This window comes from Alligator sinensis, unplaced genomic scaffold, assembly GCF_000455745.1.
Source record: "Alligator sinensis unplaced genomic scaffold, ASM45574v1 scaffold854_2, whole genome shotgun sequence".
Classification (NCBI taxonomy): domain Eukaryota; kingdom Metazoa; phylum Chordata; order Crocodylia; family Alligatoridae; genus Alligator; species Alligator sinensis.
In genome coordinates, this window is record NW_005843208.1 from 121,227 (window position 1) to 148,690 (window position 27,464).

At 45.7% G+C, this 27,464-nt stretch overlaps 1 pseudogene; it reads left to right on the top strand.

The window, feature by feature from the left end:
* The window catches only part of LOC112548488, a 48,172-nt pseudogene that overhangs the window by 4,334 nt on the left and 16,374 nt on the right, over nucleotides 1–27,464 (top strand).

The window sequence follows — 27,464 nt, forward strand, 5'->3', positions numbered from 1 at the left end:
CTGATCTGAGCTTGTTAATGAGGATGTCCTGGGAGGCAGCATCAAAAGCCTTGCTTAAATCAAGGTAGATCACATCTACTTCTCTTTCCCCATCCATAGGTCCTGTCACCTCTTCACAGAAGGGAATCTGGTAGATTAGGTGTGACTTGCTCTTGGTGAATCCATGCTGGCTGCTCCTGATTGTTCGGTTCTTCTCTAGGCGATTCACAGTCAATTCCCTAAGGATCTGCTTCATGTTCTTTCCAGGTATTGGGATCAAGCTGAGATCTGTAATTCCCAAGATCCTCCTCTTCCCATTTTTTAATGGCGGGCACTATATTTGCTTTTTTCTAATTGTTTGGGGTCTCACCCATCCTCTGCAAGTTCTCAAAGAGGATAGCTAATGGCTCAGAAATGACCTTAGCCAATTCCTTCAGTGCCTTAGGGTGCATCCCATCCAGTCCTGCCAACTTGAAAGCACCTAGCTTCTCTGAGCAATCCCTAACCTATCCTTCTACTACTCTAGGCTATTTGTCTGCTTCCCTATCTTTGTTGCTAACTGTACTCATCATCTGGTAGCTGCCCCTATTTTTGAAGGCTGAAATACAAAAGGCAGTAATACTACGGCCCTCTCTGCATCACTCATAACTAGATTGCCTTCTGCAATCTGTAAAGGGCTTCTTCATCCTCTTGATCTACGTGGAAAATCCCTTTTTTATTGCCTTTTTAAGTCTCTCTCTCCAGCTGCTTCTCAAATCATACCTCAGTCTTCTAATTTTCTCTCTGCATTCCCATGCAATACCCTTACACTTTTTCTTAGTACTATGACCAAGTTTCTACTTCTTGTAGAATCTGTTTTTGAGTTTCATCATGTTGAATAGATTGCTGTCTGACCAGGCGGGCCTCCTGCTGCACTTTCCATTCTTCCTGCACATGGGGATAGCTTGCTTCTGCATCCCTAAGATGACCCTTTTAAAGTACGGCCAGCTCCCAGAGGATCCTACCCACCAGGAGTTTGTTGAAGTCTGCTTTTCTGAAGTCCAGTGTCTTGATTCTGCTGTGCTCCTCCCTGCCCCGCTTTAAGATGTTGAACTCTATCGTTTCATGGTCGCTGTCACCCAAGTTACCTTCCACCTTCACATTCCTCCCTGTTTGTGAGCAGCAAGTTAAGAAGAGCTTTCCCCATCTTTGGCTTGTCTGCCCTCTGTATCTAAAAAGTTACCCCCAGCACACTCCAAGAATTTGCAGGACTGCTTGTTCACTGTTGTGCTTCCCTCCCAACAGACATCCTGATAATTAAAGTCCCCCATGAGAACCAGGGGCTGCAATTTGAAAACTTCCATCAGTTGTTTGAAGGAGACTGCAGTTTTGGGCTGCATCAATAGAAGCGTTAGGTGCAAGACACAGGAAATGATAGTGCCTATCACTGCTGATTGGAGATCAGCAGTGGTTAGGCCTCACTTGGAGTACTGCCTGCAGTTTTGGGCTCCACGCTTCAAAAAAGGATGTGGAGAAGTTGGAGTCCAGAAGCAGGTGACAGAAATCATCAAGGGCTTGGAAAGCAAGTCCTTACCAGCAGAGGTGGAAGGAGCTAGAGGTATTCAGCTTGCAGAAAAGGCATGTAAACAGGGACATGACAGCCATCTTCAAATACTTGAAGGGCTGCCATAAAGAAGAGGGAAAACAACTTTTTTTTTGCTTGCTGCAGAGAGTAGGACAAGGACCCATGGCTTGAAGTTGCTACAAAGTAGGTTTAGATTGGATTTCAGGAAAAAAAACATCACTATCAGAGCAGCAAGGTAGTGGGATTAGACAGCTAGGGAAGTTGGGGACTCTCCATCACTGGACGGGTTCAAGAAGATGTTGGACAGCCATGGGTCAGGGTTGATTTAGGCGTAGCAATGCCTGTGGTCTACTATGGGGATGTCCCAGGCTTCTGGGCTTTGCTGGTTGCTGCACGGGGCTGGGAGTAGTTCCAGTGCCGACGTTTTGTCGCTCAGGCTTCTTCCATTCATGTGCAAGCACCTAGTTTTTAATTTCAGACTCCTTTCAGTTTATTAGCTGGATATAAAGTTCAGTCCTTTCACTAACTTTGCCTATTTGGTCTCATCAGTACTGGCATTTCCTTCCTCCTTGTCGTTAAGAACTGCCACTTCCTGAGTCCGACCATAGGTCCATCTACCCCAGTATCTCGTCTCACGCGGAGGAGGAGTGTGGATGCCAAGGAGGAGTGTGAGCAGGTCATGCCCAGAATCTTCTACCCCCCGATCCTCTTTCCTTGCGACTTCCAGCAAGCAGACTTTTAGGAAGCTTTGACTTTGAGGTTGTCCTGCGTCTATCGTGCTCAATAACAACCGTTGGATCTTAGCTCCAAGAATGTGTTCAGTCCCCTCTTGGACTGGGTTAAGCTGTCAGCCTCCACATCATCTTCCGGCCATGAATTCCAGGAGTTAATTGCACTTTATTTTTTTTAAAGAAACTTCTTTTGGTTAGTTTTAAAACCTGCTACCTACTAGCATTTACACTTACTCATTGGTGTTCCTTCATCCATTGGTGTATCCGTTGTTTTCTTGATTTTTTTTATCTTCCTCTGTATTAAAGCCAGGCATGGAGATAGTAGACAGGTCTGGCTGTTAATCAGTGTCCAGACCCTACCCAGGCATAGACCCAGGGGAAAAAAAGCACCATATGGGGCACCTCGGTTTAACTGCAGCCCCTCTTTCTTTTGCTGCCACAAAGGGTTTCAGGATTGGGTTCATTGCAGCAAGGAACTTTAAATGATTTCAGGTCTCTGTGCGAGAGAAGTTTAGACACTGCCTCAGCATATCTCAACTGGCATCCCCCGCAACAAAAAATATAAAAAAATTGTCCTTAGGGTAGGGTTGGCAAGCTGGTCAAATGACCAGTCAAATATTGGCATTTGCCTGGTCACTTGATTGCATATTTTTGGCCGGTCAAAGATCATAGCAACTTTACAAAAAAACCCTATTTTTTTTTTGAAGTTTTCTTTACAGAAATATGATTTTTATTGTTTTTTGACACATTTCTTAATGGAAAATTTGTGCTTTTTCTGTGCATTATTTAGACTTATTGGCAATTTTTGACTGATACTTGACTGGTCAATTGACTGAATGGTATTTGATGGGTCAAATACCCAACCCTACCTTACGGAGTAGCATTTCCTTGGACTGTCGGCAGCCACTGAAAATTGATTTGTTGGTATAATGTAATTCTGTTCGATGTCCAATACTGCTGAGGAGAATGGGCTGCTGTACAGAATGACCCTTAATGGTTTTCTATCCAGGTAAGCAGCAAAACACAAGTATTGTACAGGACAGTTTTGTAATATAATGATCTGATTTTTGCATGCCACTTAACTCCCTGGGTATGCTGCATGAAATCCTCTGCGTACTCCCGTACTTCCAGGATATTCATGGTCGTCAGGTCTTGCATGGACATACCAAATACTTAGAGTTATTTTTTGTTATGGACACAAAGCTGGTGAGTATCATGAAATGTTGGTTATGTCCATTTGTTCTGACTTATTTCAGAGATTTGAATGCTACGCTATTGACTCGCATCAAAGACTAGGCTCCCTCCTCCCCCATTCAACACAGGAGGGGTGAGTGGGGGAGAAGCACCTCGCCTTAGATTTGAGTACAAGCTGCAGGAAGGGAGGGAGCAGAAGCTGCAACTCCATGTCTGAGCCCGGTGTCACTTACCTTTCCCTTGGTGCTTTGGGTGCTCCTGCTCCAGCTCCGGTGACACCTTCCCCTCCCTCGGTGTCGCTTACCTTACCCCACTGCCACTTACCTTTCCCTCGGTGCTCCTGCTCCAGCTGGGGCCCTGCTCTTACTGGGGAGCGAGAGCATACAGCATGTGTTGTTTCCAGCTCCAACTCTGCCACACAGTCTTAGCTCCCCTCTACCCCCAGGGGAGTCTGTCACACCTGTTTCATAGATTTTCATAGACATTAGGGCTGGAAGGGACCTCGGAAGATCATCGAGTCCAGCCCCCCGCCCAAAGGGCAGGAAGTCAGCTGGGGTCATAGGATCCCAGCAAGATAAGCATCCAGTTTGCTCTTGAAGGTGTTCAATGAAGGCGCTTGAACCACCTCCGGTGGCAGGCTGTTCCAGACCTTGGGGGCTCGGACAGTAAAGAAGTTCTTCCTTATGTCCAGCCTGAAACGATCTTGAAGTAGTTTGTGACCATTCGACCTCGTCATCCCTTGGGGCGCTCTGGTGAACAAACGTTCCCCCAGATGCTGGTGGTCACCCCTGATAAACTTGTAGGTGGCCATCAGATCACCCCTGAGCCTGCGCTTTTCCAGGCTTAAGAGCCCCAGGGCTCTCAGCCTGTCATCGTAGGGTCTGCTTCCCTGACCTCTGATCACGCGCGTGGCTCTTCTCTGGACTCTCTCAAGCTTCTCCACATCCTTTTTGAATTGTGGAGCCCAAAACTGGACACAGTACTCCAGCTGCGGCCTCACTAAGGCCGAGTACAGGGGGAGAATGACGTCCCGGGATTTGCTTGAGAAGCATCTATGGATGCAAGCCAGCGTTTTGGTCGCTTTACTAGCCGCCGCATCGCATTGCAGGCTCATGTTCATCTTGTGGTCAATGATGACCCCCAAGTCTCTTTCTTCCATAGTGCTAGCCAACATAGCACTGCCGAGCCTATAAGGATGCTGCGGGTTTTTTTTCCCAAGGTGGAGAAACTTGCATTTATCGGCGTTGAACACCATCAGATTCTCGTCCGCCCCCTTGCTGAGCCTGTCCAGGTCAGCCTGGATCACCCGCCTGTCTTCTGGTGTGGATGCTTTGCCCCAAAGTTTGGTGTCATCGGCGAACTTGGCCAGTCCGCTTCTGACTCCAGTGTCCACATCATTAATGAAGATGTTGAACAGTATGGGTCCAAGGACAGAGCCTTGGGGGGCCCCACTGGTTTGACCTCCTCCTCCTGCCCCTAGTCCTGCAACAGCACATCCCTGAGTAGTTCTGCTGGAGCTGCTAAGAGCCTGTTGGCTAGTCCCTCCGTTAAGAGATCTCCACAGTAACACTTGAGTATTTTTGAATTAAAGCCTTCTGATATTCGTATGCGAAAGGAGTAGTGATATGAGTATAACGTTGATTTTTACGTCCGGTACTAAGAGTCTACATTTTCTCTTTTTCCTCCAGTATAGACAGGAGCACTGAAATGAATCTTGGGTGATCAACTTAATGCTTAAATTGACCAATCTGCTGAGCACTGTAAGTTTACACCATGAACGTGAATTGGAAGATGAAATTCTCTCTTTTTTTTTTTTTTTTTTTAATTACTCTCTTGTCAAAATCAAGGCAACCACAATTGTCATTCTGCGTGAAACAAGTGGTCTGTCTAGTTGGGCGTCTTGTCTCACCAAGAGCGCTCACCAAGATGGCTTAGTTCTCCTTTGCTCTATGTCCATGTTTCTCTCCCATTAGGGCTGTGCAAAACTTTGGCAGCCGTTTCATTTTGGAGATGTTTCGGCCCATTTTGGCATCTGAAACGCTGAATCCAAATCAAAATGGAAGGCTCCGAAACATCTCCAAAACGAAATGAAACTATCCGAAACGTTTCTGAAAATTTTGGAGTTTCGGAGCGGGGCTTGCAGGGAAACAGAAGCAAAGAAGAGGGGCAGAAGGACTGCTTTGATGCTGACTGTGGAGCTGGCCAGTGTCTGCAATCTGTCCCTGAGGTCCGTCCAATCCTAGTGCTCTGGGGGAGGGACGGCAGCCTAGTATTTGCTCTGGTTTTCAGATGTTCAGGACAGTTGATGTTTGCAATTTTCTGACTGGAGCAAAGATGTGGACGAAAAGAAACGTGGTGGCAGTTGTTGATGACGTGCTCAAGACTCATAAGGCTTTTACTAAATGAGCTGAAAAGTTCCTTATTCCCCGTGTAGCTTTCAACCATGGACAGCTGCTTGTGTAAGTTTCTTTTCATTTTGATTAATTAGACTATGAAAATGGCATTTTAAAATGTAATTGTTTCAGTAGTGTAGGTTGTGAAAGCTTGCTAAAACATTTTTTTTTCTCCAGCTGTTTTAGTTGGTCTAATAAAAGAGATCAGATTCACCCAAAGAACCTTGTCTGCCTTAGTTTCCGTAGTACATGCTGATCTTTAGGACATGTTGTGAAATGTCCTCTAGAGGGGGCCAGTTGCTCTACATTGCCAGGATTGACTTGCTGATGCTAGGTTTTTCTTTGCTCCTGTCGCACCAGTTTCCACAAAGTCCGAACGCACTTATTTTTTCATAAGAATTGCGCACAGATTCAGGTCAGTAGTGTCTCACATCCAGCATTACGTGGGCAGTGACAACTATGAGACACTTAAGAGGAAGGTATAAGAACTGCATAGCACATTATTATGAATACCGTGTTCCCAGGTGCAAAGTTTCTTTCTGACTTCAACTTGAGTTTGGATTATATCCCTAAGCTTGAGCGTTTGGGGGGAAAACAAAGGTTGAGAACCCCATGTCTAAATGCACTCGCAGTACTTTTTGCAGTGAACTTAACTACTCAAAGGCATGTTTGCAAGTCATATAGCACCTGCTGATTTGGTCTTTGAACAGATCCTTTTTGGAATCCATTGTAGGACTTCAAAAGCCCAGGGAGGAGTTCGGTCCCCAAAAAGCAAGTTAAATTGTCACTTCTTCCAGGGTGGTGTAGGAAGCACTGCAGGGAAAAAGCTCTGTGTCATCAAGGGAACAACCCCTGGTGTCATGGACCTTGCCTGACCATCTGGAGTCGCACGTGGGACTCACCTGTGTGCAGCCACAACACTGTGCACACAATGGAAGAGTGTACCTGGGGTTTATGTAGTTTATGCGGAGCACAGGTGGTGGTGTGAATGCCGTCAGTGACCATGATGCAGTTGGAAACCTCACAGGGGCAAATCCCGCAATGATTTTCCTGCAGACTGGAAAATTCAAGAAATCGTGGTCTCAGCTATGTTCTGGATCGTTACGGCACAGCTCCCAGATGGCTAAACTGGCTGATCAGAGGCAATGTGGAGTTGCAATTGCCAAATGAAAGTTCTCACCTGTGGCAGAAAGCCACCTTTGTCTCTCCCCAAAGTCTCTGCTCTGTGACAATTTGATAAGGATGGGCCCAGCAGAGAAACACATCCTTACCCTCTCTCTTTAGGTAACCTGAGCTGGATACATTCCTGAGGGAGGGAGGAAACCCTCTGCCTATGATACTACCTGGGTCTTAAAAACGTCCAAGGATGGAGACTCCACCACCTCTCTGGGAAACCTGTTCCAGTGCTTCACCACCCTCCTAGTGAAATAATTTTTCTTAATATCCAACCTAAACTTCCCTTGCTGCAACTGGAACCCATTGCTCCTTGTTCTGTCATCTGCCACCGTTGAGCTCCATCCTCTTTGGAACCACCCTTCAGGGAGTTGAAGGTGATGGTAGAAAATGGTATTTAGAGGTTTGTTTTTGGGAACTGGCTCGTAGGTAAAGTAGATATTGCATTACAACAATGGTCCAGGGGGATGGCAAGGGTTAATTGATTTCTAAAAGCCTGTTTGTGACAAAGTTTCTTCAAGACCCACTGTGTCTGACGCATACACATGACTTGCTTACCTGTGTCAGACACAGCAGGGTGAAAATTGCAGGGATGGAGGCCCCTGGTGAGGCCATGAAGCCTGCCAAGTTTCAAGGACATAAATGCAGGGGTTTGGGGAACTGCACCTCAAGCTGCGGACAAGCAAAACTCATGACATGCATGACACTGTGTGTTAAGGCGCAGCAGGGTGAAAGCTGCAGGCCTGCTAGCCCCTGCTGTGGCCACGAAGCCTGCCAGCTGTTGAGGAGATAGGTGCAGGGCTTCTGGGTTCTGGGGCCCTGCACCCCTAGCTGCTGACAGACAAACGTGTGACATGGGTGCTTGTGCAACTGTCTGTTTTTGGTGGGGGGAGGGGGGGGAGGGGGAAGGGATGGAACTACTGCAGGCCTGGCTTCTAAGCTACTGTGTTCAATCAAGATTCACTCAGGGACCAGCTCAATACACAGTTGCTAGCTAATGTAACCAGTTAATTAGCAACAATTAACACCTACAAAACCGGCAGACTTTGTGGCTGCAGCAGGGGCTAGCAGGCCTGCAGCTTTCACCCCTCTGCGCCTTAATACACGCACTGCCACCCATGTCACGAGTTTTGCTTGTCCACAGTTTGAGGTGGTTTTCCCCCAAACCCCTGCACCTACCTTCTTGAAACTTGGCAGGCTTTGTGGCCTCAGCAGGAGCTAGTAGCCAGGCCTGCAGTTGTTTCCTTCTACCGCCCCCCCCGTGCCCCAAGACAGACTCCAAGTCCAGGAATTAAAGCACATCGTTCCCACTTCATAAAAAAAAAAAGAAACGGTAAATCAATAACTAAGTTCCAGTCCCACGGTGTATCCACAGATTTTAGCACCTAACCGTTTGGGTAAGTTAGGAATGCTAAACAGGCTTCTGACCTTGAAAATACAGTTTTGGGTAGTTGTCTGTGGTGTTTCAGCATTGGCTCCATCTTCACCCTGCTGGGCAGGTATAGTAGTGTGCAGGTGTACTGGCCAAACTATGTGCTGAGCAGATTCCATTTTCTAGAAGTAAATTCAGAACCACTGTGAAAGGGTGTCTGGACTGCCCTGTATCTTGCAAAGTCTGTCCGTTTAGTTGTAAACCTCACTTCCTGGACTCTTGTACCCCAAAGGTTATCCACTTCCTAGACACTGGAGTAGTACACTTCCTGGACACCGGAGTGGTAATCCGCCATTATGAAATACTGGGTGCATCTAAACATTCATTAATGTGCCTTAGTTACTGTGCATTTGGTTTAGCACCTCTAATAAGAGGTACTAATTGAATGTACAGTAACTAGAGTTACCACGCAGTAGCGCTGGTGCACGTTTTTTTAGTGACACTTACTGCATATTAGCCTAATAACACGGTGCAGGAGGCTATTAGCACAGTTAATAACTGCTACACTACTGCACCGTGTTATTAAGCTAATGCGCAGTAAACATCTTGTGTAGACGTACCCACTGTTTCTCATTGAAGGTATAGAAACATATTCTGATTTTCTTCCATGACTCAGGGGGAAGCTCATAAAGCATTTGAAGCTTTTTTGGGTGTTGATTATCACAGTATTGGTAATCGCACTTTTCCAGAAAGGGCTGCACTTGGGCATATATTCTTGGCTTCCTTGCACGTTCTTGCGTACATTGGTCACGGACAGATGTTATATTTGTAGCTTTACAAATGTGTTGTAGTGCTAGAAAAAGTAAGCGTGTATACATGTATGTCCTCTGTAATGTTACAAAAATGGCAGATCAGTCACCAACATCTTCCTCTTTCCAAGAGGAACTCTTTTGTCGTTTGTAGCGCCTTGGACCCCCAGCATCCCACAGTCCTCCTCTCTCCCATTTCCCTTCCAATGGGGAGGAACAGGGGACCAGATGGCTTCCTGAGAGCCCTCTGCAGTGATCTATGAAAGAGCCCCACTGGCACCTCGCTGCCACACTTCTGCAAGAGCATCTCTCATGGTGGCAGAAGTGATGTTTTGCCCTCCAAATGCTAAGGGTTGCTGCACTAAGTGGAAGCTGCATCCTTTGTAGTGTGTTTCTCCAAGTACAACCAGAAATAAAATGGTATTGTATTTTAAGCCACTGGTATGTGCAACAGTCCTGCCACGCTGGCCAGCATCGGGTATATTTTGAACGTAAAGTAAAACTAGGCAGTGCCATCACCAGATTCAACAGACGAAAGCTCAAGAAGGGCCACTGAGAAAGTGTTTGTGTGGTTTCCTTCTAGCCGAAGAGAAACAAAGTAGAGAGAGAGAGGTTTCCTACCTTATGGCAATTATGATTCCTCAAGAGACTACTTTCAGTGCGGATCCCGTGACCCATCCTTCAACACCTGTTTCAGTCTTACTTAGCTGAGATTTGGAGGGGCAATGACAGCTCTTATTCCTTTGTGGGTGGTAAAGGGGAGTGCAAGGTGCAGGCTGACAAGGCCTTAGTAGATGCTGATGTTCAAAAGATCCAGTGCATAATGCATTGTATGTTGTAATGAGCTCCAGGCTGCCAAAACTTCAAAGGACACTGCCTGGGGGAGAACTATTATTATTTTCTTGCCCATCCTCTTTTCTTTCCCAATCTTTATTCCAGTCTTTATGACCAGAAAAGTGCAAGTCTGGGCTCATTCTGTGTCTCATCCTCCATGGTAGAAGAGTAATCATCAGCACCATGATGCCACACCATGAGGAGGCATCAAGTTGAGTTTCCTGACAGGTTGTTTTGGGTCCTGTACCGTTCAGTATTTTCATCAATGACTGTAGGGTATGGAAATGAATAAACCCTCAGGAAATGTGTGGGTGACATGAGACTGGGTGGAAGCAGGATTCAAAATGAAGCTGAGAAATTGGAGAAACAGTTTGAAAAAGATCAAGAAAAATTCAGTTAGGGCAAGTGCAAAATGCAATACTTTGGACAGAGCAATCCAACGTCCAGATACGTTGTGGGGATGACTGGGTAGGCTGCAGAATGACAGAGAAGGACTGGGGTATTATAACAGAGAGAGGCTCCATGTATATCATCATACTGAGTGAAAAGTAACCATTTCTGAGAAGATGAAAATATGGAAAGAATGTGTTTTAACTCTTTTTGCAAACGTATATCCGGGAGCACCACTCAGAACTTTCTTTATGAGAGTGCTCTGGTGGGATTATGAGATTCCTATACTATGTCGTTCGCACGCGCAACTACCAAGTTTGCATTGGAAATCCCAGTTATGAAATATTTGAGTTCTCTCTTGTCCCCTTTCTCTCTGTTCTGTATCAGAGAAGAGCCCAAGCATTGTCAGTTAAATGGACTCGCGTTTAGTTATATGAAGATTTCCCCTTTTTCCTTACCATATGTCCCGTACACTTCTTGCATCTGAAAAGTCAGGTATGACCAGGATGCTACTCGAACTGAAACAGGCAATATTTCCTGTTCTCTTTTTTCCTGGCTGTGCCTCATTTCAGCTATTTCGTGGGAGAAATGTTGGGGTTTAGTTTGAATGGCAATTGCTGGTCTCCCGTCCTTCTGATAGCTGTCTTTGGAATGACATTCCCCAGGAGATGAATACACCTTCCTCCACGGGTTTCCTGAAGGACCAGATGCCTCCTCTCTCACTCAAGAGGATTCACTCTCTTTTATTATACCTTTCCTCTAAAGCATCTACTGTCACTGTGGGACAAAGGGACCTTTGGCCTGACCCAGTATGGCAGTTCTTCCTTTCCATAGGTTTTTTTTTTATATCATTGCTGTCTAAAATGGCATTGGGAGTCTTAAGCATCAGGGAAGGAGAAAGAAGTTCCTTATTAGCCACTAGAGTGCTTTGAGATGCATTGTCCATGTGCACTTCACTACGGGGGGGGTGCACATGGCCATCAGAAAGCAGTGCAGTGTGCGTATGGGCAGTTGCCATCAGTCCAGCTTCAGGCTAAGTGCAGAGAGAGCCCTTGCTCTAATGTAGGGTTGTCAGAGATGCAGTCCATGGGCTGCAGAGCTGTGTCATCCAGCCTACAGGCCTCCTCACAGGGTCCAAAATTTGGCAACTGGAAGTAGTATTACTTACTGTGGCTCCTGGAGCTGTGGCCTATAATGCGCCTGCCCTCATCCCATCTCCAAGTTTCCAGCCCCATGGAGAGCTCCGTGAGCCAGATCCAGAGCTGTCACCTGGCTTGCAAGGCTGGATGTGTTTGATACCCCTCTTCTAGTAGAGCATCACCTCCTTTTTATAAATAAGCCATGCTGCTTCTTCTGGACCTCCTGATGGTATTTGATACAGCAGATCACCAGCTACTCCAGTCCCAACTCCAGGAAGCTGCAAAGTGAATAAACGTGTCCTGCAATAGCTTAGGTACTCTTTCTCCGCCTGACCTCACAGGTACATAAAATCAAATCTGAGATTCTCACGTACCGTGTCCCAAAAGGCTCAGTCCTTTCCTTTGCATTTTGCAACATCTGTTTGAAGGTGCTAAAAGAACTGGTGATACAAAACGGACCGGATTGCAAGCAGGAAACATCCAGTGCAATGTCTCCCATAAATGAAATAAAAACAACCGTATTGCCCATGTTTTCAGTGCCTGTCCAAAGTCAGCTAAAGCTGGCTCCAGACAAAGCACAGGTGAAGTTCTTGAAATAACTTGCTTCCTTTCTCTTATCCCTTCACTTTTTACATATGAGAAATATGCCTTCGGATGAAATTGTTCAGGGTCTTGGTGTTGTTTTTTTTTTATCTTCTCGGTACTAATGGCTGCTATAAACTGCTGAGCAGGGTTTATCATTCTGCCTCCAGTTCTTGAACTGTGTTTCCAATTTGGTCACCAGTTTTTAGATATATATATAAAGCCTTAGTCTGTCTAGCCGTAATGCTTTATTTGCACTCTGATCGGTTGTCTGGTAACCAATCAGAGTGTGAGTAAAGCATGATGGACAGGAGGCAGCAGCACCTTGTCCCCACCCCCTGCTCCTTGGAGGTAGTGGTGGTGGTGGATAGAGTGGACCTGGACCCCAAGAGGTGGTGGGGGGGTAGGGAGAGGCCCTGGGCCCGATACAATGGGGGAATGGGGATGCAGGCCCAGACCGGGGGGGGTGGGGCTGTGACACAACCCTCCATCCCCACTTGCCCCCCTTTATTCTTGATGGGCAATTTGCTAGTGTGTGTATATATGTGTATATATAAAGAAATACATATATTTATTTATTTATTTATATGTAATGAATATTGTGTTTTTTTTAATTTCAGAAACTGCATAGAACTGAGTGACTGTAGTCTTGCTACATACTATGATATAGTAACACAAAAGAAATTACCTTGTCTATATAATATGCCACTTGCCACTACACATTTGTTTAAGCAATGTGGTAACGGTGTAGTGGAAGAAGGTGAGGAGTGTGATTGTGGGAAAAATGAGGTTAGTACTTTGAGATTTCTTCACTTGAATGCATGCCTTACAGTAGTGTTTTTAAGCCATTGGGGTGTTCTGAACATCAGATACAGTTTCAAAGGGATGATGAGGATCGCTTATATATGTGTATATATAAAGAAATACATATATTTATTTATTTATTTATATGTAATGAATATTGTGTTTTTTTTAATTTCAGAAACTGCATAGAACTGAGTGACTGTAGTCTTGCTACATACTATGATATAGTAACACAAAAGAAATTACCTTGTCTATATAATATGCCACTTGCCACTACACATTTGTTTAAGCAATGTGGTAACGGTGTAGTGGAAGAAGGTGAGGAGTGTGATTGTGGGAAAAATGAGGTTAGTACTTTGAGATTTCTTCACTTGAATGCATGCCTTACAGTAGTGTTTTTAAGCCATTGGGGTGTTCTGAACATCAGATACAGTTTCAAAGGGATGATGAGGATCGCTCACTTAGGTGTTGTATGTTTTGATACAGTCCTAAAGTTTCTCTGGCTTCACAGCCCCCCTTGAAATGAATGGAAAGCATGCTCTCATGGTATGGCTTTATTTGTGTGCCCAGTAGACAGAATTGTGCCTGGTGTTCATCAGAGGTAGCAAAGTCAGTCCTCTTTTCACAGCTGCAGAAGAGCCTTTTGCAGCAGAATCTGTGCACTTCTGCAATAGAAAGAGTAACACTAAGGCAAGCTGTAGTGAGTTCCTTCGTACATACTGGGTGCATCTACATGTGCAAATAATCCGGCAGCAGTTTCCTCCAGAGTACTCTAAAATAAACTCTCCTGGGTGATTGAGGGACCCGGACTGTGAGATCCTGGTCTCCTAGCCTGAGCCCCATGGTCATGAGGCTGGGAGAGTCTTCTCTCCCAGCACTAGCTCTGGGAGAGAAGAATCTCCCAGTATTGGTCCTGAGACCATGGAGCTGGCACTGGGAGAGAAACATTTCCCAGCCCCAACCCTATGACTGGAGCAGGGGCTGGGAGCTCCCATGCTGCCTGGGCAGAGGGACATAGTCCCCCCTGGGGTTCTGGTGGTGAAGCCTACCCTGGCAGCAGGCAACTCCCGGGGGCAGGGAGCAATCTCTTGCCCCCTGCTTCCTGGCTGACCAGGAGCACATTTGGGGCTGAGCAGCCCCAGCTACATCATCTCAGCCAAGGCTTTGTCTACCTGGATCTTAAAAACATCCAAGGATGGAGACTCCATCACCTCTCTGGGAAACCTGTTCCTGTGCTTCACCACCCTCCTAGTGAAATAATTTTTCTTAATATCCAACCTAAACTTCCCTTGCTGCAACTGGAACCCATTGCTCCTTGTTCTGTCATCTGCCACCGTTGAGCTCCATCCTCTTTGGAACCACCCTTCAGGGAGTTGAAGGTGATGGTAGAAAATGGTATTTAGAGGTTTGTTTTTGGGAACTGGCTCGTAGGTAAAGTAGATATTGCATTAGAACAATGGTCCAGGGGAATGGCAAGGGTTAATTGATTTCTAAAAGCCTGTTTGTGACAGTTTCTCTGACACAGGTAAGCAGGAAGCAGACACACAGGCTGGGAAAGTGAAGACATGTACCACACTGTTCCATAGCAGAGATAAGGGACTCTGCCACGTTGGCCAGGTCACAATGCCCAACTGCAAGGCCCTTAAGATTTCTGGTTTTGGTAGATAGACCAAATTAGAAGAAACCAGTAAATAACCAAATTAGGATGTGTGCGTGAGATGGGTTTGTGAAACAAAGGACTATGATGACAGGACAGAACGTGGACAGTATGATGACCACAGGGAAGTCAGTCAATGATGCCCAGAGATAACGAGCCATCAGAGGAGAAGGACAACAAAAGGAGGGATTTCAGAGCAACCAAGGGTCCCTGAGAGAGGAACCCACAGCCACCATGGACAGAGGGCACACCACCAGCCCATCTCCTCCACCTCTCTTGGGGAGGGTGGGCCTCAGCTTCTGCCTTCCAGGCTGCTGACATCTGACAATCAAGGAAGAGCCTCAGGGTGAAGCTTGCATACTGGCCACATATCTTCCTTCTGTGACAGCTCTAGGACTGGTAGCTGTAGTATTGTTTGCATTATTCTTATCTACTATCATTGCATATCAATAACATTTGCCTAGTATTGAATGGAGAGGTGCTGGTATCTCTACTTATCTAGCAAATGTTTGCACATGACAGAGCATATAACCACAGAGGGGTTGCACTTTTCCTAGTTGCTGTAGGCTCAGAATATTGTTGCAAGCATCGGGAGCCCCTTGCATACCTCCATTCCTCCCACCCCCAGGTAAGCTTTGTGTGTGCCACCTCCTTCCATCCTCCTGTGTTTTTTGAATTCCCTGCAGTCGCCAATCCTTCCCGTGTGCTTTGGCTCCTTTGGATTCCTGATCTTCCCTCTCTCCACGGGGGTGGGCAGGTGTATCATGTTACAGAAGCTGCTTCGTGCTTGGCCAGTAATGGAGCAGCTGATACAAGATTACTGGTAGCAAATTGGAAGGCTGAATTCTAGTGAAGGTTAATTTGTGGACAGTAGCTATTGTGAGCATACTTCATAGATATCCTTTTCAGGATCAATATGTAAATGTAATCAATGGAACGGTGTTCACAAAACATGCTGGGATTTTTCAACAGTGTTGGAATTGCCAGATACCAACTGGACTAAAAATTTACTGCCGATGACATAAAGGACAATTGGGGGACTGTCAGTTTGAACTTTCTGAACAGTTTAAAAAGGGTGGTGTGCATGTTCTGTGCATGAAGAGGAGGGTGACTGATGGCAGGAAGAAGTATAGGCAGGTGTCAATGGTAAAGATGATGATGGATGTAGCACAGTGGAATCAGATGGGCAATAACTGAAGGGTTCATGAAGAATGGAAGGAGAAAAAAACCTGATGAAGTGCCCTTCAAAAGAAATGAAGGAATGAGAAGGGGAGGTACAGAAGGGCAAAGAAGGTAGAGGAGGATTAGCTCTTTTGATGGTGTTTATCACCACAGGACTGAAGTTCCTCAAAGCTATTAATAAATTTAACTTTGGGACACCCTGGAGAAGGGAGGTAGTTCTTCATCTTCCCACTAAGGTATTGGGAAATGAAGACAGGATTTGTTTGGCTTTTTTTAAGCCTTCACTTAATTTGTTCTCTTAGCGTGAGACAGCCAACATCTGATTTTACAGAAGAGGTGAACATCTATAGCTCTCAATATTCCTAAAAAGTCTAGCCATAGGTGTCATCAGTTGGGTGCCCAGGAAATGGGGAACACGTAATTACTGAGCACTTCCAAAAATGTCAGCATAAAAGTTAAATGTTTTGGCTTGTGCCAGAGCCAGAGAAGGAATTCAAAGCCTGGATCACAGTAAGCTGCCTTAGCCACAAAAAATATATAACCTTATAATGTTTTCTACATGTATATGAAGAACCTGCTTCCCTTCAGTTAGGAGTTTCCAGTGGGGAAAAAACAGATTGCATTTCATTCTAGATGGTGAGGAATGGTGGGAAGCAGGAATATGTCTGCCCACTCCCCTGATTTCCGCATCCTCTGAACTCGATGAAATAATGTGAAATGAAATGAAGCTCTTTATTATCATAACCATCATTCAAAGAGCCCGTTAATAATTGAGGTGGCATTACATTGTTTCTTTACAGAAATGCCGTAAGGAAGGTTGTTGCCGGTCTAATTGTACACGCAAACCTGGTATCGCTTGTGTGTCAGGACTTTGCTGTCAAAATTGTAAGGTAAGATGTGTACTTTAAAAAGTAGAATAGATTTTATGCTCGGTGGTAAACAAACAGTTTTGTTACTGTATAAAAATTGTTGCTGCCTCCTAAGATAGTTATTTTCTGCTTTTTGCTCCTAAAATACTGAGTTGTAAGAACAGTGCGCTGGTGTCTGGCCAACCTTAGATGGTCATTTAGAAAACATCCCACTTTGGAGCAAACCTTGGGACGTGTTCAATCTAAAACAGCCCCCAGCAGAGGCAAAGAAAATTTGAACATAATCTTAGTCCGATCCATTTGCTTCTTTTGTTCTTGTCCTTTTTTTTAACAGCTTCGTCAGTCGGGAGCATTGTGTAGAGGAGCTAGCGATGAGTGCGATCTTCCCGAGTATTGCAATGCATCTACGCAACACTGCCCAGATGATGTATTTAAACACGATGGAAGTCCTTGCAGTGACAGTGGCCAGTGTTTTCAAGGGAAATGCCATGACCACAGGAGACAATGTGAAGCTATATTTGGCAAAGGCAAGATACCTTAATCTTTTCCCTCGGCTTCACAGCACTCCTGAAGCCGGTTCATCTTCTTGTATGTGGAATTCCCTTTCTCCCTATGGGGAAGTGCAAAAATAGCAATTTATTCTTGTGTCTCGTCCCTTCTCCTCTTTCCACAACGTGGAATAATTTTTTTTCCCCCATAGGGATTCAATGCAAAAGATTTGGCACCAAATTGTATTTCGTCTACATATGCCAGTGATCTAGGGTAGCCACTTAACTGCATGTTTTACCTTGTGTTCATAGTTTGTATTCCACGTAGTTAGGTTCGCTCTGTTTCTTTTCTAAGCATGCTCAGTAGATTGTGCTGTGGCTGCACAGATGCCCTGGAGCGGGGGATAGAGTGGTCTGTGCATGCATGCAATGCTCAAATTTAGTGCAGAAAACCCACAACCATCCAGCGTTGGATGCTGGAAGAGAGGGGTCCTCCAGCCTTGGAATGGGATAGCTAGGGAACTTGCCCAGGGAGCAGGTGACCCAGGTTGTAGGCCCATCTCACCTAGGCTATGGACAGCGGTTCATTTGCAGCACTACAGAAAGCTTCAGCACGGGAGCCTGCCCTCTCCTTTGCTGGGGAAGGGGGGCAGGCCATCAGTGGTCACCCAGGAGCTTTTATAAAGCAGTGGCTTTCAAAGGCAGCTACCCCACTGCCTGCAGGGCTAGCGGGGGGCAAGGAGGACTGCAGCCTAGAGCACTGCCATTACTTCCCTTGGCCTTACTCCAGGTTTCCGTCAGCGTAAGTGAGGTATTTGGCATTAAAAAGTCATTGGATAGAATGCAAAAGCAGTATGGAAAGCAGGGCCAAACCCTGAGCTTGCTCTTTCCAGAGTAGTGTCCCTTACACTGGGCCACAGCAATATGTTCATAGTTCTTTTTTTTTTTTTGGCACCAGAAATCTTTCCCTCCTTGCAGGACAGGGGGCAAACTTAAGCAGAGGAAGTAAAGGATGTGTGCTGCTTAGCCTAGATTGGTAGCTAGGGAACTCTGGGATCAAGGAGACCTGGGTTCAGAAAAGTCTGGTCCACAGATGGAGAGAAACTAAGCACTAGGCCCCCCTCAAGTGGTCTAGCTACTAGGTTATGAATAATAGAATAGTAGGCTTGGAAGGGACCTCAGACCCTCAATCGCCTCATCTAGTCCGGCCCTTGCTCAAGGACAGGGCAGTCCTTGAGTAAAGCACCACAGTCTAGTGTTTGTCTAACCTGCTTTTAAAAACATCCAAGGATGGAGATCCCACAGCCTGTCCGGGTAACCTGTTCAAACGCTTAACCAATTTCATAGTGAGAAAGTTCTTCCTATCTCTGACCTCAGTTTCCCTTGCTGAGATTAAAAACCATCCTCCTTGCCCTGCCCTCTGTGGTCACAGAAGTTAATCTGTCTCTGTCCTCCATATGCATAATTACCCTTCACATGTTTGAAGATGTATCACATTCCCACTCAGTCTTCTCTCCTACAAATGGGATAATCCTAGTTTTTTCAGCCTGTCTTTATAAATCAGGATTCCCAGACCTCTAAATCCAATGGGATGGAGGAATCACTGCCCTTGATTTGCAAGTGCCGCTCCTGCTAATACAGCCCAGGATGCTGTTGAGCTTTTTTTTGCAACAAGAGCACACTGTTGGCTCATATTCAGTTTACGATTCACTGTTACCCCAGGTCCTTTTCTGTAGTCCTGCAGCCCAGCCCATCTTTCCCCAGTCTGCATTTGTACACGCAGGGTTTTTTTGTCCCAAGTGAAGAATGTTGTACCTGTCCTTCTTGAGTACCATCAGACTGATTTTTCGGCCATTTCTCTAGTTTGTCAAGATCTTTCTGAATCCTAGTCCTACTGTCCAAAACGTCTGCACCTTCACTTAACTGTATAATCTGCTACTTTTACTAAGTGTGGACTCGGTCCCATCCTCTGAATCATAAATGAAGATATTAAAAAACAATGGGCTCAGGACAGATCCCTGGGAGCTGCACTTGATACCTCCTCCTCCTGACTGGACATTGAGCCAGTGAAGACTACTCATTGAGTACAGTGATTCAACCAACATTGTGACCACCTCACTGGATTTTCGTCTAGTTTGCAATTCCTCATCTTGCTAAAGAAAATGTCATGGAAAACTGCCAAAAGCCTTGCACTGGTCAAGGTATAGCACATGCACATCCACAGAGCCTGCCATCTAATCATAGAAAGAAATTAGGTTGTTTAGGCGTGACCTTCTTTTCATGAATCCATACTGGCTGTTTCTGATGACCTTGTCCTCCTCCAGATGCTTGCTAATAGACTCCTTCATGAGCTGCTCCATAATCTTTCCTGGTATTGAGTTCAGACTGAGTGGTCTGTAATCCCCCAGATCCTCCTCTTTTTTTTCAAGACAGGCACTATATTTGCCATTTTCCAGTCAACTAGGACCTCAGTTGTCCTCCACAAGTTCTCAAAGATGATAGCTAATGGCTAAAGTTACTTCAGTCAATTCCTTCAGTACCCCAGGATACATCTCATCCAGTCCTGATGATTTGAAAAGATCCAGTTTCTCTAAGTAAACCTTAAACTGTTCTTCAAGTACTCTAAGCTACCAATCTCTTCCCCTATCCTGGTTGCCAACTGGATTTGTCATCTGGTGGCTGACCTTATTTAGGAAGATTGAAGTAAAAAAGCATTAAATTCTTCAGCCTTCTCCACGTCATCCATTACTAGTTTGCCTTCTGCCTTTCATAAGGAACCTGTACTTCCTTTAGACTTCCTCTTACTTTTGACATACTGGTGGAGTTCCTTTTTGTTCTTTGTTATGTCATGCCTTGGCCTTCCTGTTTTTCTTCCCTACATGCATGTGGCAGATCACTAGGGGGTGCTCCTGCATTGAGCCACCCACCTCACTCTGCCCGACTACCTTCCAGGCTCCGAGTGCCTCTCTGGGGACGCCTCGCATCTGGCCCATCCCCTTCCTGGAGCACACCTGCAAGCCTGGGGGTAACACCACCGCCAACCAGAGTCTGGATTTTGGAACTGTACCCTCTGGGAAACGCAAACCTAGTAGTCCTTGAGGGTACTTGACCTCCTGCAAGAACTTGGGGTGCTTCCCACAGTCTGAAGCACAAATAGTGGTTTCCGTTACTCAGCTGAACCAAGGGGACCTCAAGGCATAATCTAGACCCTCTCCTAATAAGCCTCCCATGCTAGTTACAGAGGAGAACTTCATTGGTTACAAGGAGTAGGTTTGGAATAGGGTACAGGGTAGAGCAATATCAGAGAAATCCCTTAGAGCAAACAGTGGCATGGTGGCCTTTGATTACGCATCTGAGTTACTGCAAGCTATCTGTCTAGTTAGATCTCAAGTAGCTTACTCACGAGTATCATCCAGAGGCAGGTGGAGATTTCCTCTGGAGGCAAATGGTTCATTGACCATGAGTTTCAAGAGAGAGGGAATTTCAGATGGTCCAGCTTCTCTGTGAGTTCTCATCATGGCTGCCGCTCCTCCTCCTCCTGGGCAGTCCTTAACTTATGTAGATTATGACCTCATTTACCTGATCCAATGAAGGCCAGCAACTGTTGGCTGCCAGCCAACCAATTTGAAATGCATCACTGGTTGCTGGGCAGACTAGCAGGGTCTTTAGCCCCCTCCCAGTCATGTAGGCATTGCTTATAACAATGGGGAGTTTAAGCCCCCCACTCAGGTGTGTGAGGCTAGTCACATAGGCAGAGGGAGCAGGTTTCCCCCTCCTTCAGGAATGTATCCAGTTCAGGTTACAGCTCAGGGTTCCTTGAAGCCGATGGGGCCAGATGTGTCTGCCCTCTGCAGTGGCCATGGTAACCAAATTATCAGATAGCAGAGTTTGGGGAGAGACAGAGATGGTATTTTGCCACAATGCTCATACAATATGCTTATACTTTTCCTTAACTATGTGGCCAAGTTTCCACTTTTTGTAGGATTTTCTTCTTGAGTCTGAACTCACAATTTCACTGTTTAGCCAGGCCAATTTCCTGCTGTTCTTGATCTGTATGGGGATAGCCCAAGTTTAACTTTGGATGGAGTATAATAGATAAATATAAGACATTTAACTGTGGTATTCATTACGTCTCACTGGATGACGTAGAATCACAGATAGTCACAGAAAGTGCCTAAAAGACCACAGAAGGCCACTTTTAGCTGTTCTGGAGGCAAATAGGATTTGGCCCCTTTTCTTTTCCTTACTCGAGTTACTCTTACTGCAGCGCACTTAGTCAATACCCATGGTGCTGTAGAGTCATGGAGTCGTTGTGCTGGAAAGGACCTTGAGAGGTCATCTAGTCCAACCCCCTGCCTAAGGCAGGATTGTCCCTATCCAAACCATCATGTACAAATCCATTGTTCAACCTTTTAGCACAATGGCATGGTCAACCCTGACACAACACAGGACTTAACACCTAAACCTGTCACAGGTAAAACAGGGGGACCATGGCACCCAATGTTCTGCTTCTATGAAAGGTTGTTAATGTTAATATTGGTAGCAGATGGGGACAAAATTCCCTCTTGGCTCCTTGAGGCAACCAACAAAGCCCAGAAACATTGGAAATACTCATAGTAGAACATAGACATAGCTATGGTTAGATTATCCCTGACTGATTCCTGTCCATCCTCCTCTTGAGCATCTCCAGTGATGGCAAGTCCACAAATTCCCTAGGCATTTGTTCCACCGCCTCTCTGCTCTAACAGGGAAGTTTTTCCTGTGATCCAATCTAAACCTACTTTGCTACAACTTCAAGCCTGAACCATTTGAAGAGAGACTGTGTCTCTAGTGGGTTATGGAATAGAGAAAATCCCACACAATTTACTGATTCGTTTTGATGCACTGGCTGGGGGAGTAGTTAGCTGATTGCACGATTTCACAATGATTACACACTTAATTTGTACAACACAATTTTATTTTAAAACTCTTTGCTACGCATATAACACTGCTTAGCTTTAAGAAACACCACAAACATTAAAAACACAATAATTCCATATATCAGAAACAATGCTCCGAATGCACTTCCTTCCCAAACAATGCTATCAGAATTAGTGTTACAAAAACAACTACAATTACAACTAAAAGTTAAATTTGAATCAATACTGTTATTTTTCATAATATACTTACAATCCTAGAATTCCGAGAAGCCAAATACCAAAATACGGTTTCATTCCTCAGTAGTACGATTTAATGGGTTGGCCTCAGTAGTACGGTTCAATAGGCTGGCCTCAGCAATACGATTCAATGAGCTGGGCTCACCAGTGATAGGACTACGTCCCCTTCCTTCAGTCCCTTTCAGGCGCTCCGCGGCTTCAGCGTGAACTAAGAGATTCGTGTTCACGGAGAGGTTGGATTAGGTGATCAATCTAATCCGACCTTATACTTGCGATTCTTCCTTCGTTGTTCTGCAAGTGAAGTCACCTCCAAATTGGGACAGTAAGTTACAGGTTTTTATTGAGTGAGCTGCTGTCATTGGGCTCCTCCTACTCAATTTATCATAACTCCCAAATTTGGGCTCGGATCTTACTCAACAGAAATTACCTTTGTTGAGCATTTTAAATTATTCTTGGGGAGACTTCCATATCACTGTAAATACTCTTTTCTTAGCAATTTGGTTAAAAGGCCTTAGGCTTTGATGTCTCGGAATTCAGGATGTTTGCTTTCTTTGTAAAAAACTTCTAAAGATACAATTTAAATTAAGACTTTAAGTGAAGTCAGGACATTTCGCACGTAGCTTCAAAACAATGAGCTAGATAAGGAGATAAATCCTATCTTCTTCCTGAAACTGGCTAATGGGCAACCTTTACAAACATTCAAACTATTTCATTCAATATGACAGACTGAACGATAGCTCCCTATATTAGAAATCGTTTGAAAACATTATCCTTCACTAGGACTCTGGCATTTATTCTGATCTTGATCACCTGACAGGTTAAAGTTGGTCTCTTAAAGGTTAGGAGCTGTGAAACAATTTTAATAAGCCAGTAAAGCAATTATGGAACCTAAGGATGCCATCCTGAATTTGAGTGAACAGATTTTTGAGTCAACAGATGTCCAAATCCATGTTCCTTTTGTTCTTTTTGCTTTTTGGATAAGTAAAACTTGAGAATAGAGACCTTTGCCTCTGCCACTACTGGAGAAATCTGGTGCCTATCAATCCCATACCTCCTTTGACAAGAGGTTTTATGGTGATTGACTGACTGCTTTTCAGAAGGCTCAGGCAATGCCTCCCTGGCACACCCTGAGAAGTGGCACATCCCAAAGTGCAGGCACTCTGCCTCTACATTGGATTGGCATGCAGCAGTAGCGACAGCTCTTCTGGAGGTGCTGTCAGCTTCCTAGACCCCACTAAGGAGAGATGGGAAAATGGCTTTACCCAACTCTTGTCCCCGGGTCCCTCCAATCTTATGATTCTCCAGGTATCGATTTTCTCCTGCTGGGTGATTCTTCAAGGCAATTTGGTTCTGAGCAAGTGCTGCTCCCTGTGATCTCTAGTGCATCAGCTGCCCTTGGAAGTGTGTTGGCATTGCCCATAGAGGTGGGGTCCCCTACTTCCACTTCAGATGTCAGCTCTCATGTAGGGCACATGCATGAGTCCATCGTTGCCCTTCCCTCGGTGGTACAGGCCAGTTCAGATCCAGTGCATCATGCTACCCATCTTCATAGTACTGGTCAGCTTGCAAACTGGGGTTTGTCAGTGATATATTCCTTCTTTCCCAGTCTTCCTCTACTGCCCATGAGGTCTCTCTCTCCTCCAGGATCCTCAACACTGAGCTGTCTGCCCATCCTCTCAGTCCTCTTGATTGTCTTTGCAGCCAAACTCTTCAAGTTGCATTGTTCACGTACACCTTCACCTTTTACCTTCTTTCTGCTTTTTCCTGGAATTACGGACTTTATTTTTGGCTCTCTGAAAACTTTGCTGTGCTCTTCTCACATAATCACCATTCAAATCCTTAAGTTGACTGGAAGTATCTGCCCAAGCGTGCAGTGACTTTTGTCCACGTGATTAACTGTTCTGCTTTCTGCCTTTGCAGGTGCCTGCTCAGCTCCAGTGAGTTGCTTCAGAGCCGTGAATGTTCGAGGTGACCGATGCGGTAACTGCGGTTGGGATGGACAGATGTTCGAGAAATGTCCTGAGCAGTAGGTAGTAGTGGCGGTAGTTCAAGTGCTGGATGGTTAAGCAGCATGCAGCATCCCTGGTCACTATTACAGCCCCATATTCTGAAGGGTTACCAAGGTCTAGAAATGGAAATTAGCCCCTTGCTTCAAGGGGCTTATGGCTGAAATTCAGATCAGGTGTATTAGATGAGGGGGTTGTGATCAGGGATGACAATTAAAAAAAAAAATCAGGTTTTCTGTCACTGAATGGGTCTCTTGGAAGCTGCATATTTTGTTAGTTTTTAATAGGTCAGTGGACGGTATTTATGCATTATTAACAAGCTACCTGTAAAAATCGGGGTGTAGAAAAATGAATCACAGACCCGCGGGAGAATGTCCAGCATACCATTTCATTGGGGTACAGTTTATGCTTCATGTTCATCCCAAGAAGATGTAGTGTGAAAAGCTTGTTTTTTCTTAGCCAGCTCTTCAGTATTCCCCTGTGCCAGCCCAGCATTTGGTATATAAATCTGCTACCGGTGAAAAGAAAGAGGAGGAAAAAAAGCAAAGGCTCTCTGTTCACCTCCCAGGTGAATGGAAGCTGGTAGTTGATCGTGCCCAGGTTTCTCCCCCAGCTGGAGGTGTAACGTCTGTGGTTGCTGAGGCCAGGTTGGGTTTTGTCTATTCAGCTTGGTAACCACCATCTACTTAAACTATTTCCCCCTGCAGAAGGGGTCACCTGGCTCCAGAATATCCATTTTCCCCTTCATTTTAATTGCACAATAATTTGGCTGCAGCGTGCCCTTGGTTTGTTTTTTTTAAATGACTGAGATTAGGCACCTTTTACTCCTTGCTTCATGTAAACCTCTTAGTGCATTGATGGTTTGTGATAGCAATGGCAGAAAAATGAAGTCACTTCTCAGTAAGTGGAGTTCTTTGCGATACTGTCCACTTAGGCATTCTCACTTATAGGTAGATTGACCATAAAAAAATTTGGGACACTGCCCCTTTCTCTCCCCTCCCCTCCCCTTTCTGTGCTTGCACGAGTCAGCTGGGGTAGGGCTGCATGCCAGGTGGGCAGTGGAGCCTGTCTGCAAAGAGCTTGGCACTGCTCGCACTCCTGGCCAGACTGCGACCCGTGCCCCTGCTTTTCTGGGACCCCCGTTTTAATTCTGCACAGCTCACCGGGACCGGCTTCTGAAATTCAGGACTGTCCGGGCTAAACCGGGACATAGGGTCTCCCTACGAATAGGTGAGCATCCCTGTTGTATCATATGGAGCTTGCCTTTAGGGAATGCAGTTTTAGCCAGGGAGAGACCTCTGAGGATCTAGTTGCCCTTAAGTGATGTGCTGAAAAACAGCACAGTCTCCACCCTGAGCCCCACAAAAAATGTAGGCCTTCCAGTTTTCTCCTCCTCCTCCTCCTCCTCTGAAATCGCTCTTTCTTTCAAGGAATCTCGTTCTGAGGAAAGGTCATGCATTGTTTATTAGAATAATTTGATCCCTCCTGATTTGAAACAGGACAAACTCAGTGAAAACTGATGAGGGGAACAAGAAAGCAGTACTTGCATCATGTGTTTCATTAGCATGGACCATGGCAGGGGAAAAGGGAGGATAAGAGCTGTCCGCAGCGCAGTAGATTGATATGTTGGTATCCAAATTCAGGGCCCCTGTTTAGCTCTTGGTGTCCACCATGGAGCATTCCCCTGGCAGCACCCCACGTTGGTCACCTCTCTGTCTAATTGCAGCGGGATTGATGAATTCCCGAGTGAACGGCATATAATCGTCTGTGACAGAGAGACCTGGGCTCTCCTGCAGGGCACTTAAGGGGATTAGGAAGACGTACCGATCATAGGGAAGAAGCTGAGGGAGTGTCGCGTAGTTTTTCAAATGCATCTCTGCACCTTTCTTTCAGGGATGTGTTGTGTGGGAGAGTGCAGTGCGTTTACATGAAAAGGAAACTAGTGAAAGAAGATCAGAAGACGACCGTTCAGACTCCGGTTAACGACACCTTCTGTTGGGGTACCGAATTTCATCTGGAGCCAGGCTTGCCTGGTACCGGATCAGTGAAAGATGGCACCTCCTGTGGCACCAACAAGGTATGGTCGTCAAGCCAGACAGATACTTCTGTGACCAGTGTGGAACTGGGATTAAATGGAGAAGGAAGGGTTGGATTTATATTCTCCAGTCCAACTATCCCTATCTCTGTTCCTGGCTAAGATCGACTACAGTGTTAACAGGCTGCCCTGACCCACAGGCAGAGGGTCAGGGAGCCTGGCACCAGGCCCTCGTTTCCCTTTGGAAACCCTGCATTAGATGGCTATAGGTGCTATCTTGTTTTCCATGGGGTCAGCGGGCATGGCATGGCACCTTTCTTCCTGAAGATACTACCCCTCCAAAACCAATCTTCATTTGCTGGGCATAGCAAGGGACATGACTGAAAAAAACCCACCTCTTCCTTTTTACGCTGACGGTGAAGTTGGCTGGATTCCCCACCTAAGAGGGTGCCACAGCAAAGGCTCAATCATGCTGACTTAAGGCAGTGGGGCCAATCCCTAAAGTCCACGGGGTTGGAACCCATAATGGGTAGCTTTTCCCTTTCTAGAAGCAAGTGTACAGATTAGGATTAAGATTAGCGCTTTCCAATTTCTAACCCCTCGGGGGCCACATGTTGCACAGCCCCACCAGGTGAGCCATGGGCTGCATGTGGGCTGCATGCCATGCAGATGCTCTCCACAGCTGCTCGCATGCCCATGCAGCCCTGGACGCCTCCCTACTGCTGCACCACGTGGCCGTGATTTCCTCCCCTTCCTGCTTGCTGCATTTTTCTGCAAAAGTTTGGGTTTGGAGCTAGTGTTTTCTGCTGGGCTAGCTACTGGTGTGTACAGCTGAAGTCTCACATGGGCAATCCTCATCTAAGAAAATAGCATGCAAACATTTGAGATCTGATCATCTCGGGTTGAATTAGGTCCCTGTTGGACATACATTAGGTGGGCATGTCAAGTTTAGTGTGGGGGTTTTAAAACTGCCTAAATGAGTCCGGACAGCAACTCTTATTGAAAGTACTCTGAACTCCAAAGAGTGTTGGAAAATCCTGCCCTTAATGTAATTATGGTGGGTATTTTATGGTCCTATCACTACTATGGCCTGAGCACCTTCCTGCT